The 13,206-nt window shown below is 43.2% G+C and overlaps 1 protein-coding gene across 1 annotated transcript in view; it reads left to right on the top strand.

Annotated features, from left to right (window-relative positions):
* The window catches only part of LOC139727635 (putative methyltransferase DDB_G0268948), a 40,514-nt gene that overhangs the window by 27,001 nt on the left and 307 nt on the right, over positions 1 to 13,206 (top strand). The window lies entirely within an intron of this gene.

Raw genomic sequence — 13,206 nt, 5'->3', positions numbered from 1 at the left:
CCTATCGGTAGGGTTGACCACGTAGGTGCAACACGAAATTCCCCCATCATGTAAAGTGTATGGGATAAGCGCTGGTAGCCCTGCAGAAGGTTCAACCACGAATGTATTCATCCGCTGGTCAATCACCCCAGTAATTCTTTTCACGGCGTTGGGAGGCACCACTACTCGGTACTGGAGTGTGACTGTGGCCACCCGGTCCTTGTCTGGAGTGATTCCAAACTCAAGTGGGATGGCCTGGTTCTCCATGACGAGCTCCATGTCCTTGATGTGAACATCAATTCGATGGCGTCGGAGAAAGTCTAACCCAAGAAGCATATCATCTTCTATGGGAGCAACGTGGACATCCTCGTCAAAGAAATGCTGGCCCAGCTGAATAGTAACTGGGCCGACCACCAACCCCTTCATGGTGAGGTCGCGGCCTGCATTCCTAAGAGTGACTTCTCGGATTGCACATGGCTGTGGGTCCAGTTTTTTATAGACCCTGTCAGAGATCAAAGTGACCTGGGCTGCCGTGTCTACTACAGCTCGTATTAGTCTATTGCCGATCTTAAGGCGAACTCTGAGCAGTGAAGTAGAACTCAGCTGGCAGACAATTGCCTGCTCCCCATGGTCCTTGACTTCCTCCTCCGCACCAACCCTCTGGGTGGGAGGCACGCCTTCACCTGTGATGTTGGCTGTACCCATGACAGGTTGGGATTCATTGGGATCTCCCAGTCCAAGTATCTCGGGACCGGCAGCGGGCTCTGTTGCACTGTGTGCAGGCGAGTCCAGCTGGTCCACGAAATCAATGAAAGTCCCCACCTGATCATCGGTCAAGGTCTGGTTGCCATCCGAGAGAGGTTCTTGCCCCTCCTGATCTGAAAAGGGGCTCTTAGACGAGGAATTGCCTACTGGTAAAACCCGGCCAGATCTAGGTCGGGCCAGGGGTCGGCCTCCTCCCCTGACCCCTCCTCGTTTAACTCATCCCTTTCATCCTCTGCCACGGCTGACACTGTATCCGCAGCTTGGGGTGTATTACCCTCCTTGCGCGGTGAAGGACAATCCCTCCGGAAATGCCCTTGCCCCCCACAATGAAAACATGCACTTGATGTAGGTGCACGCTGGGCAGGGGTATTGGTACGAGGTGCCGCCCGAGGAGAAGGAATGGGAGAGGAACGAGGTAAAGGACGAGATGGTCCAGGAGATAAAGCGCGCGCCGGGGCACGCCGAGGGGCTGGCGAAGGGGGCCATGCCTGTTGGCACAGCTGCTTCACCATGATGGTAAGCTGCTCCACCTGATTTGTCAATGGAGCAATCTGCGACTGGACCTCTCGTCGCAAGTCTGCCTGAGACTGATCCAGCCTTTTCTTGATTGTGGCTAGGTCCTGTTCGACACGGTATAACCGATCGTCCTGTGTCTCAGGAGACCTGTGGTCTATGGGATGTGCCTCTACTCTCTGTACCAGATGAGTTGGCTCATCCTCCGATGCCACAAAGCGCACTTCTTTGCGGTGCTTACCGAAAGCGCGCGCGGTCTGCTGAACCCATTGAGCATGGAGGGTGGCATCCTTGAGGGTAGCAAACCGTTGGTTCAACACTTGTTGACCTACCTCCCGATCAGAGCAACCTTGACAGAAGCGAATGATGATCTGTCGCTCCAGTTGCTCCGTGGGGATACCCAGAAATGCGTCAGACGCTAGCTGGGTGAGGCGGTCAGCCCACTCCAACAATGATTCGGTTGGGCCTTGGCGTGCACCAGTGAACTCCACATGGGCGAATTCAGGTTGCAGTTGCCCGTCAAACCTTTCCTTCATCTGCCGCGCTAGATCGTAAAACTGCGGGGCAGGTTCACGGTGCACAAGTGTTGTATAATAATCTGCAGCTTTACCCTTAAGGCACCAGTAGAGCTGCAAAGTACATTCTTCGGCAGACCAGCCACTTTGAGTGGCAAAGGCCTCAAATTGTCCGAAGAATGTACGCCACGACTGACCAGTCCCATCATAAGTTATGGACTTTGGGACGTGTCGTGGCGGCCAGGCCATGCAAAAATCCTCTCGCCGACTCAGGCCATTGCCATCCTGAACATGTCCTGCTGGTGGATTTCCCACAGGATACGTGTGCCTTGATTCCGAAGAATTGGCAGACGTTGATGGCTGAGGGCAAACAGGCTCTCGCACATCACGGTAGGGCTGATAAGGTGTACTAGAATAGTTCGCACCTGGCCTAGCCTGTGACTGCGAAAAGCGCGACCCCCCTTCAACCGACTGGAATGGTCGGGGAGGAGCTTCCCTTCCTGCCTGGTAATCAGGCTGTGTGGAAATTGGGAAAACATCATGCCTACTCCCTGCCTGATAAGACTGGGACGGTGCCTGCTCCCTCTCCGCCTGTGCAAACTGTTGCGCAGGCGGTGGGTAGCGGTCATGCATATAGACCTGCGGGCCTATTGCGCTACCCCCTGCTACAGGCAGAGGACCGAAAGCGGAACCGCCTGAAGTGGACGGTGAACTTCCGGAAGTAGGACCCCCACCCTGTGTGGGAGTAACCCCACTGGATGGGTCCTTTTCTGCCCTTAGCACGGAAAAGTCTAGGGAGGGGATAATCTCCTGGGGGCATAATATGCCTGCCAGGTCCGCCATGTCTTGGAATGAGCTTGGCGTAAACACCCCTACCTGTGCTCTTATGCGTAGGAGCCGCTGGGCCTGTCCCAGGTCGACTCCTGGGAGTGCAGCCAGCTCCGCAGCAGAGCACAAATTAATGTGCACCTTCTCCATGATGTAGCGAAGACAGGTATCCGAAGTATACCCGTCAACACCTCCCAGGGAGAAGGCTGTAATTAATTACTAACAATAACCACTATACCTAAAAACCCTAGTCTAACTTAACCAGAAAAAACATACAAGTACACATCAGTGAGAAACAAAACCTCACTTGGAAAAAACACGAACTAAACCTAACTCTACACCCCTTGTAAAAAAAAATTAAGTAAAGAGGTGCAAATCGAAACAATTAACACGGAAATTAAAAGCAATGGCGTTCACCTGGACGCCGATAATCTAACAAACCTTCTGTACAACACAGAAGATAAAAAAGAAATCAATAAATAATGACTCAATTAAGAGCTCAAATAAACTACACACTTAATCCTGTTGATACAAAAAGTCCACTAAAATATTCACTAATTCAGGCAGAGAAAGAATCTCAGCCTTGTAGGCCTCAATCACTAAAAGCAAAAAATTAAGCTTCCCTATTACTTCAATCTCAAACTGCTCGTCCTCACTGTCCATGAAGACGAACAGAAAAATAACCAAAAATCCAATTCCAATAAAAGTAGACGAGAAGCCTACTGAAATCCACAATACGAAGATAAGAATAAAGAGAATATAAACCTAAATGTCACTATTAATTCGTATAAATCACAAAAACGGCAAATACAATGAACTTCTTACCGTACCGGCTTCTCTACAGCTCACTAGCCTGATAGCGTATGCGAAGACGATGACAGCTTCACAGCGAATGGCAATGAACGGGCTGTAGCAGCGTTGGCGTCGGGAACGCGAGCGTCGCACAGGCGGCCGTGCTGTACACAAACCGTTGTGCTGGCTCTAGCGTTCTATGCAGCGCACACACGCACGGCGGGCAACGCGGACGTGGTTGGGGGACTCGAAAATACAGAACGCGTGCGTAGCACAGCACAGATGAGCACCATACAATGCCCAATGCGCCGGCCTCAGCGCTCCGTAGGCCACCCTCCCCCGCACTACCGTGCCGCGAAACACGCGACGTACGTGTGCAATCCCACCGCACACCACTATTAGCGTGATGCGTGGTTTGGGATATAAAGCGCAATTATGAATTGCACTGCACTGTATGCACTAAGCAGCACGCGCACGCGTAAGCTCTATAGAACAGAACAACCACAAACAAAACGCAAGGAGGACCAGGACCGGCGAACACCAGTCCAGGCACCCCACACACACAACACACGACAATGCAAACCAGGAAGAACACAAACACAAACAACGATAACAACCAACGGACTAGAGACTCGCTCGGGAGAAAGGAAAAGAAGAAACGGATAGAAAAAACAGAAGAAAAAGCAACTTTATTTGATAGCCCGAGCGGCTCCCCTGACGTGAGCAGGGTGGGCACGTCCCTAGACCAGACACGCAATACAAAAAACACACGTACACACACACACTCGACAGCACTGTCAACAGACGGCAAAACACACGTGCAATCACAATGCAACTCACTATCACTCACATACGAAACACGCGGACAACGCGAAGGTGCCTAGCATATGTGCTACAGTTCACACTGCAATCGGTGCTAGGACGCCAACGCGATCGACCGAAAACGCGGACAGTGCGAATGTACCTAGCATATGGGCTACAGTTCACACTGCAATCGGTGCTAGGACAGCGCAACTGACCGAAACACGGTAATAAGAAAATTGGAATAATAACGGGACCAATAAGATATAAACTGTAATTTAATTATATCCTAACCCTAACACTAACTAACCCTACACTACCTTACTAAAATAAGAATTTATTTAGACGCAGCAGTCGGTGAGCAAAAACGAACACACAACTCACCACTAACTAGCGCGGTGGAGAGAAACGGGAAAAAAAAAAACCACCAAAGAAAAGATCGTAAAAAGAAAATATCACTAGGCAAACCTAGCAAGAAACCGCAAAAAATAAACGCGGCTGGAATAAACTACGGGAAAACAACTACAGAAAATCACCCGATTCGATAAATGATTCGAAAACCCAATGATTGATTCCCATACACGTCACCCCGGGGCAGCTCAACCTCGGCTCCGCAGTGTGGCAGAACACCTGCACTTCACCGCGCCTGTCGGCTTGAAAGCACCGGTCTGACGGAAAATTAAGACACGAATTACGCGATCAAAAGATCGCTTTATCAATCACTTTTGATTCGAGCGGTACGCCGAAGCAGTCGGACAATCGGTCCGCGACGTACCAAACATAAAAGAATTACAAAAGAATGATTGGCACCTAACACTACTGGACTACAAAAATCCTAACCAAAAATTACTGCAAGTGTCACCGACACAGCGTGCCGTGACTTACAGTAAGCCTTACGCTAAAACTAAAACTTCGTAATATGGCCTAGTCCCCGCTTCCCCGTGTGCACGTGCGGCGGCAGTCGTGGCAGCTCACAGCGTGCCCACGCATGCAACGCACGTCATATGGCAGGGAAGCGAAGCGAAGAAAGTGTGGTCCCCCACGTGGAAAATTAGAGTCGGAAAAAAGTTGAAAAAATTGCCGACTACGCCATTGTAGTGGTGGCCGGCCAACTACAATCATTGAGTGAACTAGTTTGCAACTGTTCTTACCTTCGACTGGCGTCTCTCTACTCCAGTAAGGTAGGATTCTGGTTGCCCAAGGCCCAAGGAACAGGAGGTATGTCTGGTCTGGTTGGGCTCGTACTGTTCACTGTTTAGACACGGCGGGTTTGCGCCCTCGGAAACCGAGGGCAGTCCGACGGTCGTCGAGTCGGTCCGAGTAAGTCCGAGTCAGTCCGAAGTCGCTCCCCACTACAGTATGTTTTTCAACCAACTCGTGCTTGTATAAACACTTGCATAATTCAGTCCTTACATATATTTTCAAAACTTCACATAAAATATGAATTTCTTTTACAAAAACTAATCATCTAAATCAGCGTACCTTTAGCACTTTACGGTACTGAATATTCCCATTGTTGACACAGTACAGCTAGCCTATTCGTTGTACAGTAGGCCCTATTCTAACTGGAATCTAAGTTGTAACAGGCACCGTATCACATCATGCACAATTATAGGCGCAGTGTCCGAGTTCGATGATATAGAAATCTAACAAGTTAGTTAGGCATATATAGGGTCTAACGTGACAGTTAGGGCCTAAAGTGTTATAGCTAGGCAATGCTAGGGCCTAGTCAAGGGCTAGGGCCTTAGACTGCTAGTGCTAACTAAGTTCAATCACACAATGTCAATGACCCGTCTCGATCATGTCCTACCTCATAATTTAGAACTTATGGTCGGCTGTATGATAGCCCTATACATCGACCACCCTCTTGTGATAAACCGACCGTGTATTAATTGGGGCACTGAACGCTTAGTACGCACTTCACTGCACGCAAAGCACATAAAAATGGATTGGCTTTGACTGTTGATTAGGATGGTGTGGGAAAACGCGAAAATTCACCGTTCATTAACAAAGTTAATGGTTTTAATCAAGGACAAAATTTCGAATGAATATTTTAACCGAATTGTAATGTATGTCTATGGAAGTTTCTAAAAAGCTTCGTACAACACGGTGTTCAATACAACTCGGTTTGCGTGCATTGTCAATGCAAAAACAGCGGTCGATCTCAATAAGGAGCGTTACCGCGGGGAGCTGAAACGGGCCACGCAAGTTCGACGGCGATATTTTTGCACTGAAACTTTGAATTGAAAAGGGAACAAAGGCATTTGATAGCCTAGCACTGGATTTTCTCAATCACGTAGGTCAAGTTTTTTGCGTGAATTTCAGTGTTAAATATTCTTATCAAGCAAATAAACATTAGGCGGTCGATGAGTAGTACGTAGGTCCAACCGTACAACCAAAATCTACTGTAGACATAACGAACCCCCTAAAATCCAATACTAAAGTGCAAGTTAAGTTCTGCTACTTTTGCTGGAGCAATACATTCTTTACTGAGCATCATTGCCATCAATGATGCTCGATGAATTAAGGTCTACGTAAGCTTCCAGTAGAAAAAAAAAGGCCTAGAACCCTTATAGAAAATGAAGATAAAGACAGAAAACAGATTGTGGTGTTTTTAACGCACAATATAGTCTATGCACCACACATAAATTTAATGCCTGTAGTAATAATATACCACCTTAGTAGAGTTATATTTGTTTCGTGTAAGTAGGTGGTTTGGAACCAATTTTTGGCACTTTTGTCTCTTTCGAATAAGTTTCTATGCAAAGATTAGGAGCTTTCTTCTCAGGCTGTCAAGATTTCCATGCCAAACGAAGCACATTGTGCAAATTCACACAAACTTGTGAGAAAAATGTTTATAGAATGAATATTTTTGCAGAAGCTAATGATCATGCATAATTCACTCCATCATTTATGATTTTGTTATTAACTTGAGTACCGGGTATTATATTTTTTTCCATGTGGTTTATAGCATTCTTTCTGGGCCACCCTTAATATGATTACAAATGCAATCTTGTTCCCTAATTTGTACAGATCAAGCAAGACTTCAGCCAGGAGATCATGGCTGAAGACAGGATGTTTGCAGCATGGCCATGTATGCTGACAAAGTACTCTAGTATGGGGAATCAAGATGTCCATCGTAGCAACGCTGCTTATTCGTCACACGGGTGACACCGATGGCCTTTCCAAAGGTACATTTTAAATAGTATTGCTCTGTGTAGAGATTCTAAACTACAGCCCCAGTACCACCCTTTCCTTTTTTTTGCATTTGAGTTGAGGTGAATTTATCAACAACATTACTGTACTTACAGTGTGTACATGACTAAAAAAAAAAATGTTAAACCGAGAAATTCATTCAATGCTTGTTAGTTAATTTCTAAGATTTTCGCAAAAACCTGCAAAAACTGAAGTGGATCTGTAATTTCAAAGCCAATATCAAAGAGATCATCTGGGCTCTTGATGACTCTGCCTTGTCCATCATTCAACTTGCATGTCATGTTCCCGTATTTGGTTTTGTTGCCGATTCGACATCATGAGCTTCCTTGGCATTTATCATGCACTGATCGAGTGACACATTGTATGCCTTTAGATCTTCATTGATGTACACACTTTTCATGCTCTTCTCCTTTCAGACTAGAATGCCCAGAATACAGTTTGTTCCTTTTTTTTTTGCAATAAAGTGGACTTTGATCTGCCTGCTCTTTCCTTCTTGCCTTTTCCCCAAGATGATGACAAGATCATGAAGATGAGATGTCCTCTTTCCAAATGTCTAAGCCAACTTCCTTGGCAACATTTGACTCGCCCTCAGTAAGCTCTTCCTCTGTCTCCTCAGCCCCCTCTGGCAGGCCAGTCAGGCAGAGATTGTCCCTCCTTAGCTCATGTTGGACCTCGTCCTGCTGGAACTGAATCCTCAAGAGATCACATGTGGATTCAAAACATCTTTAATTGTGCTCATACAAGCTTCTGTCGCTCCTTGTATCACATGCGGTAGTGCAGCTTTAATGATTGTAACTACAGCTTGGACAATTATTTGGGAGAGGCTGTCTCCTGCCCCTCTCTCACATTATAGCACCCCACGGCCACACAGTTCATGTACACTGAAACTTCTGGACGGTTTGTCCTTGCTTACTTCATCTACCATTCCCCTTTTCTTCTCCACTGCCTGATCAACTCACATGATAATCAAGCTTTTGTCATTATAGGATAACATTAACAGAGAAGTCTTTTATGAACTATTAAAGTTTTTGCATTCTTTTTTCTACTACTTGGAATAAAAATCACTGGACCTTGAACATCCCTTGCTCTTGCTAATCTAATTAAGATATATGCATATTAACTGATCTTGCTTTATGCAATGCCAGAATATGACATGAACCTCCTGCAAAAGCCCAAATGGCATTCATATTGCAATAGTCTTTGTTAAGCACTTCACAGTAGTGCAAGATTATTCTTATTGAGGCACTGGCTGTCAACACCATTCAACTTTCTTTCATCCAAGTTCATGGTAACTCTGATTGCTGCTTTGTAGAATAGCATGATGATTATTACAGCATTATAATTCTAATGCTTGGCCTTACAAGTTTGGCTCTACTCATCCACAATTACTTGCCCGTCTTGGTAGTAAGTGCCGTTGCCAGAATCAGTCCCTCTTTCAAAATGTGTAGTATTTTCTACAATACCCTCCAAACAACTTTAAAACAGCCCCCCCCCCACAGTTAGTAATCCTGGTTGCAATCAAGTACAATATAAGTACATAAGCTAGCATCTGAATATGAGCTGATACTTGTCAGCATTTCTCTTTATCAGCCTTGATTGTGTTAATATTTTTAAAGGGTATATTTGTACTTATCATTCAAAATACTCCCCCTGTGTCATACATTTTGCTCCACAGAGGAAAAAGAGACGCTTGCAATCAGCATGCTGCCGCTAGTTTGCCGAGGCTGGACTGCGAGGGTGTGGGGCAAGTGCTCCTTTCAGGAGTCGGAGTTATTCTACGACTTTCAACCTGTAAGTACCTAAATGTTCGGAGGCTAATCTTCTAAGACAAGTGATGTGTTGCCCTCTTATTAAAATGATGAGATGGACTTTGACATTGCAATACAAAATATAAAAATCATCAAGCTGTGGTCCATAGTTACAGAAATTCCCAGTTTATGCTGTTTCATTTGTTAGTTTAGTCCATGGATTCTACATATTTATGCAAATTTACTATATTGCTAATGTATGCTGTGAATCACAATAATTTTTTTTTAATGAAAAAAAAATCTTATATTACATAGTCAACATACATATTTACTGTATTTTGTGCCTGACTGCTCAATCACACACTTGTCCAATATCAATATGTCCTTTTCATTTTAATAAAAAGGGGAAAAATCGCATGAAATGCAAAATTGGTCCCAAATGTTGCCAACAAGGAATATTCCATTCATCAATAAATATTGCACTTGACCTATGGTATTACAAGCATGTATATTCAGCAAGATGCTGGAAATATATCACATACCACTCATATACATCCAATGTGATACAGGGTGTCTTCCCCCCCCCCCCCATACCAAAAAGAAAAAAAGACCTCGCATACTCCTTAATGTTCCTACAATGTAAAGTGGACAAAATTGTTATACTACTAGTACTACTTGTATAGTGGATATAGTATAGTACTTCTGGTATACATGGAAAGAGTAACTTACCCAAAATAATGAAATGCAATTCATAAGTAGCTTTTGTTTGATAATACTTTTTGCCTGGGCTTGCCAGCAATAAAATTCATTGCCTTTCAGAAGTTCCCATAGGCCACACAATTGAAAATTCATTCAGCCAGGTCATAGTTAGCCCTTGCAAGAATAGAAAATGTAATACATGGATGTTATATACTACATAAAATGCCCAAGTTAGGGTATATGTTTGCAAATGAAATGTTGCAGAATTTGGCCAGGCGCTTTATTATGAACTCTACCTTGAACATTGGAGAGGTGTGGGAAATGCTGTTCTGATGGACTTTATACCAATGCCTCAACCCAACACTTCTGCGTAGATTATTTCAAGATTTTATCGAGATGTATAATGCATGTTTCTTTTCCACTTCCATTTCTTTTTTACAGGAGGGCACAGACCTGGCTTTCTACATTGGACAAATTGACAGGAAGCAGAGACCACAGCCCTTCATCTTGCTGATGGGAGGATCCTGGAAGAAGCCACTGCAAACCTTTGTCATTAGGAAGTTTTCGCTACACGACGCGAAGACCAAGAATACAAGGAAGCGATCACTTGTGACAGTCCCCGTACTCTGACTCCCGTCCCCATATCTATGCAGTTTCGCTTTCCTGTACAGGACGGAGGCGTGGGGACAAGATCGCTGATTGGTTGGCTGACTGGCTGCTCACTCCAGCCCAGCATCGGGACCGAACGCTATATTTTGGCCAAGTACCGTACTTGTTTTCCCCCGAACGGGACGTTCCTCGGATTTGATCATGTGCAGAAGCAAATTTTGCACACGACACGCTTAACTCCCGGCCGCGTTGTGCTTGCGAAAACTCCCTATTGTAGAGAGACAGGGATTCTTGTTTCCAACTTTGACAAAGGCTGTGGACTGTGCATTCAAAGTGCATTATGTCCTAGATGTATAGTACCAGGCTCAATGTTTTGCTGCCTGGCAGTTCTTGGAGACAGTTGTGTACAAAATGCCTGGTAAAGTGACGTCCAATTCTGTGAGAGAGATCAGGACATACCTGAACTCTTCAAATCAGGAAGATTAGATGCGTAGAATGAGATTTTCATGGTCATCAGAAGTTTAATTGACAAAGTTGACTTTTAGGTCATTCGTCAAAGCAAAGGTTGGTATCTATGTTTTATTCGTTTATAACTCAATAAGTAATGGATACATGTCACATGGAAAGATCAAAGGTCATGAGAAGATTGTTCTATTAGTGGGTAATGTTTGCCCTTGAAAACTTGTGATAAAGATGGGCTAGAAATGAATTAAAAAGGGTATTTTGCATAGTAGTGACTTAATGAAATATTGGGCAAGATCTTCACAGGTTTATACTGAAGCATGACAGTCAATTTTCAGAAATATAGCAATTGGGAAATTAAAACCTCATATCTGTTGAGCATAATGGAGGTGACACTCTGTACTGAATGTGGCCTTCATAAAATTCAAGATGAACTGTTTCGTAGAATGTATATTTCCATTATGAATTTATTTCATTGTATATAGAGTAATCTTCATTACTGCCATCTCTATCACAGGAGTGACAGAGATGATCTTTGCTGGACAGATGTGCTGTACTTGGCACATCCCAGTTATGAAAAAAACAACAACTATGTGTTGGTAGCAGGTATGACTTCTCAAATTACACCAGTAAACAGGAGTACGTTTCATTATAATTACAATGTACTGTATATGTTATTTGGTCTGTTCAGATATGGTGAATATAGGTATGGAGTAGAATTTTCACAAGAGATAAAACTTATTTCTTAATGTGAATGGTTTCTCCATCTGCAGTATATTCACAGTCATCATTGAACTGTCAAGGAAATATAATCTGATAACCCCTGACTTACTATTGCAGATGTTCCCCAAAAGCATTGCAACTGAAATGATTCAAAATGTTGTTACATCAAATTGAACATTGTTAAAAATGATCTAGTTAGTAGAGAAGCTGTGTAGTGCAATACCTTCAGTAATATTTTCTTAGTGGGGCAACAAAGTACAGTATTGGGACAGAAAAGCAAATCCTTAGAGGGCCATTCCCTTATGCTTCGCTTATGAGATTTCCAAGCGCATGTAATAGTGACAAACACTTCAAGAACAAAGTCAGTGGTTCTAAGAAAATCAGATAATTACTCCAGGAAATAAGACTCATTCAAGATTTATCTTGTCTTGTAAGGGTATGATCACTATAAAACTGGATAATGTGTCTGTAAGGTGTGCATTGGACTGTAAAAGCATTCTGAAAAATTACATTCTCTGTGTACTGTTCATTCAGTTAGCCCTTTTGGACCCATCTGAGGGCAACTGATGGTCCCCATGCACCCACACAATATGAGAAATGAAGCATTTAACTCAAGCATAACAAAAGCTCGTGATTTTTCCTCTGCAGTCAAACTGCATATTTTTACTAAATCCGCGCAAGTCGACACATTTTTCTCGGTTCTCGAGAACTTCGACTTATCAAAGGTTAACTGTATAAGAAGAATTGTTACTCTGTATATATTCTGAAAATGGATGAGACAATTCTTGATTGGCTCAATTTGTTATTTGTAATAAGTTTGCACATCGATGGACAGATTGACCGATTGAAGGTTTTCTAATGATACGCTGTCAGTGATATAGACAGTGAAAATGTGCTTAAATATATAATTGGCCAAAAAAAATAAACATTTGTGTTATTGTGCTTATATACAAGTGAGTTGTACAGTAATATGGGATTAAGAACTGTTTAAATTCTAAACATGAATATTTAATATTTGCTTTAAACAACCCAGTTGTATGAAATTACTTTTAAACAACCCGGTTGTATAAAATGACTTTTAAACAACAGTTGTTTAGAGTTTTAAACAACTTTTTTTAAACAACTCAGTTGTATAAAATTACATTTAAACAACAGTTGTTTAGACTTTTAAACAACTTTTTTAAACAACCCAGTTGTATAAAATGACTTTTAAACAACAGTTGTTTAAATTTTTAAACAACTTTTTTAAACAACCCAGTTGTTTAAATTTCTTTTAAACAACAGTTGTTTAGAATTTTTAAACAACAAAGGGTTAAAAGTTTAAACAACTACGTGTTGTTTAATTTTTAAACAACAGTTGAGCGATTCACCGGTTAACTTGTGGTTGTTTAAAATTTTAAACAACCTTGTTGATTTTTTTCTAACAGTGTAGCGTAATTATAAACAGCTTGTGACGGCATTATGGCTGTGAAAAATTACTTTAAAGCAATGTTTAGTGAGCCGAGCATTTAACAGTCCCAGGCCTATATGGAAAAATAAAATTCTTTTGCATGCCC

This window comes from Diadema antillarum, unplaced genomic scaffold (genome assembly GCF_040938485.1).
Source record: "Diadema antillarum isolate AM-2024a unplaced genomic scaffold, OU_Dant_1.0 seq00000137_RagTag, whole genome shotgun sequence".
In the NCBI taxonomy this organism is placed as follows: Eukaryota; Metazoa; Echinodermata; class Echinoidea; order Diadematoida; family Diadematidae; genus Diadema; species Diadema antillarum.
This window is presented reverse-complemented; position numbering and strand designations above follow the sequence as displayed.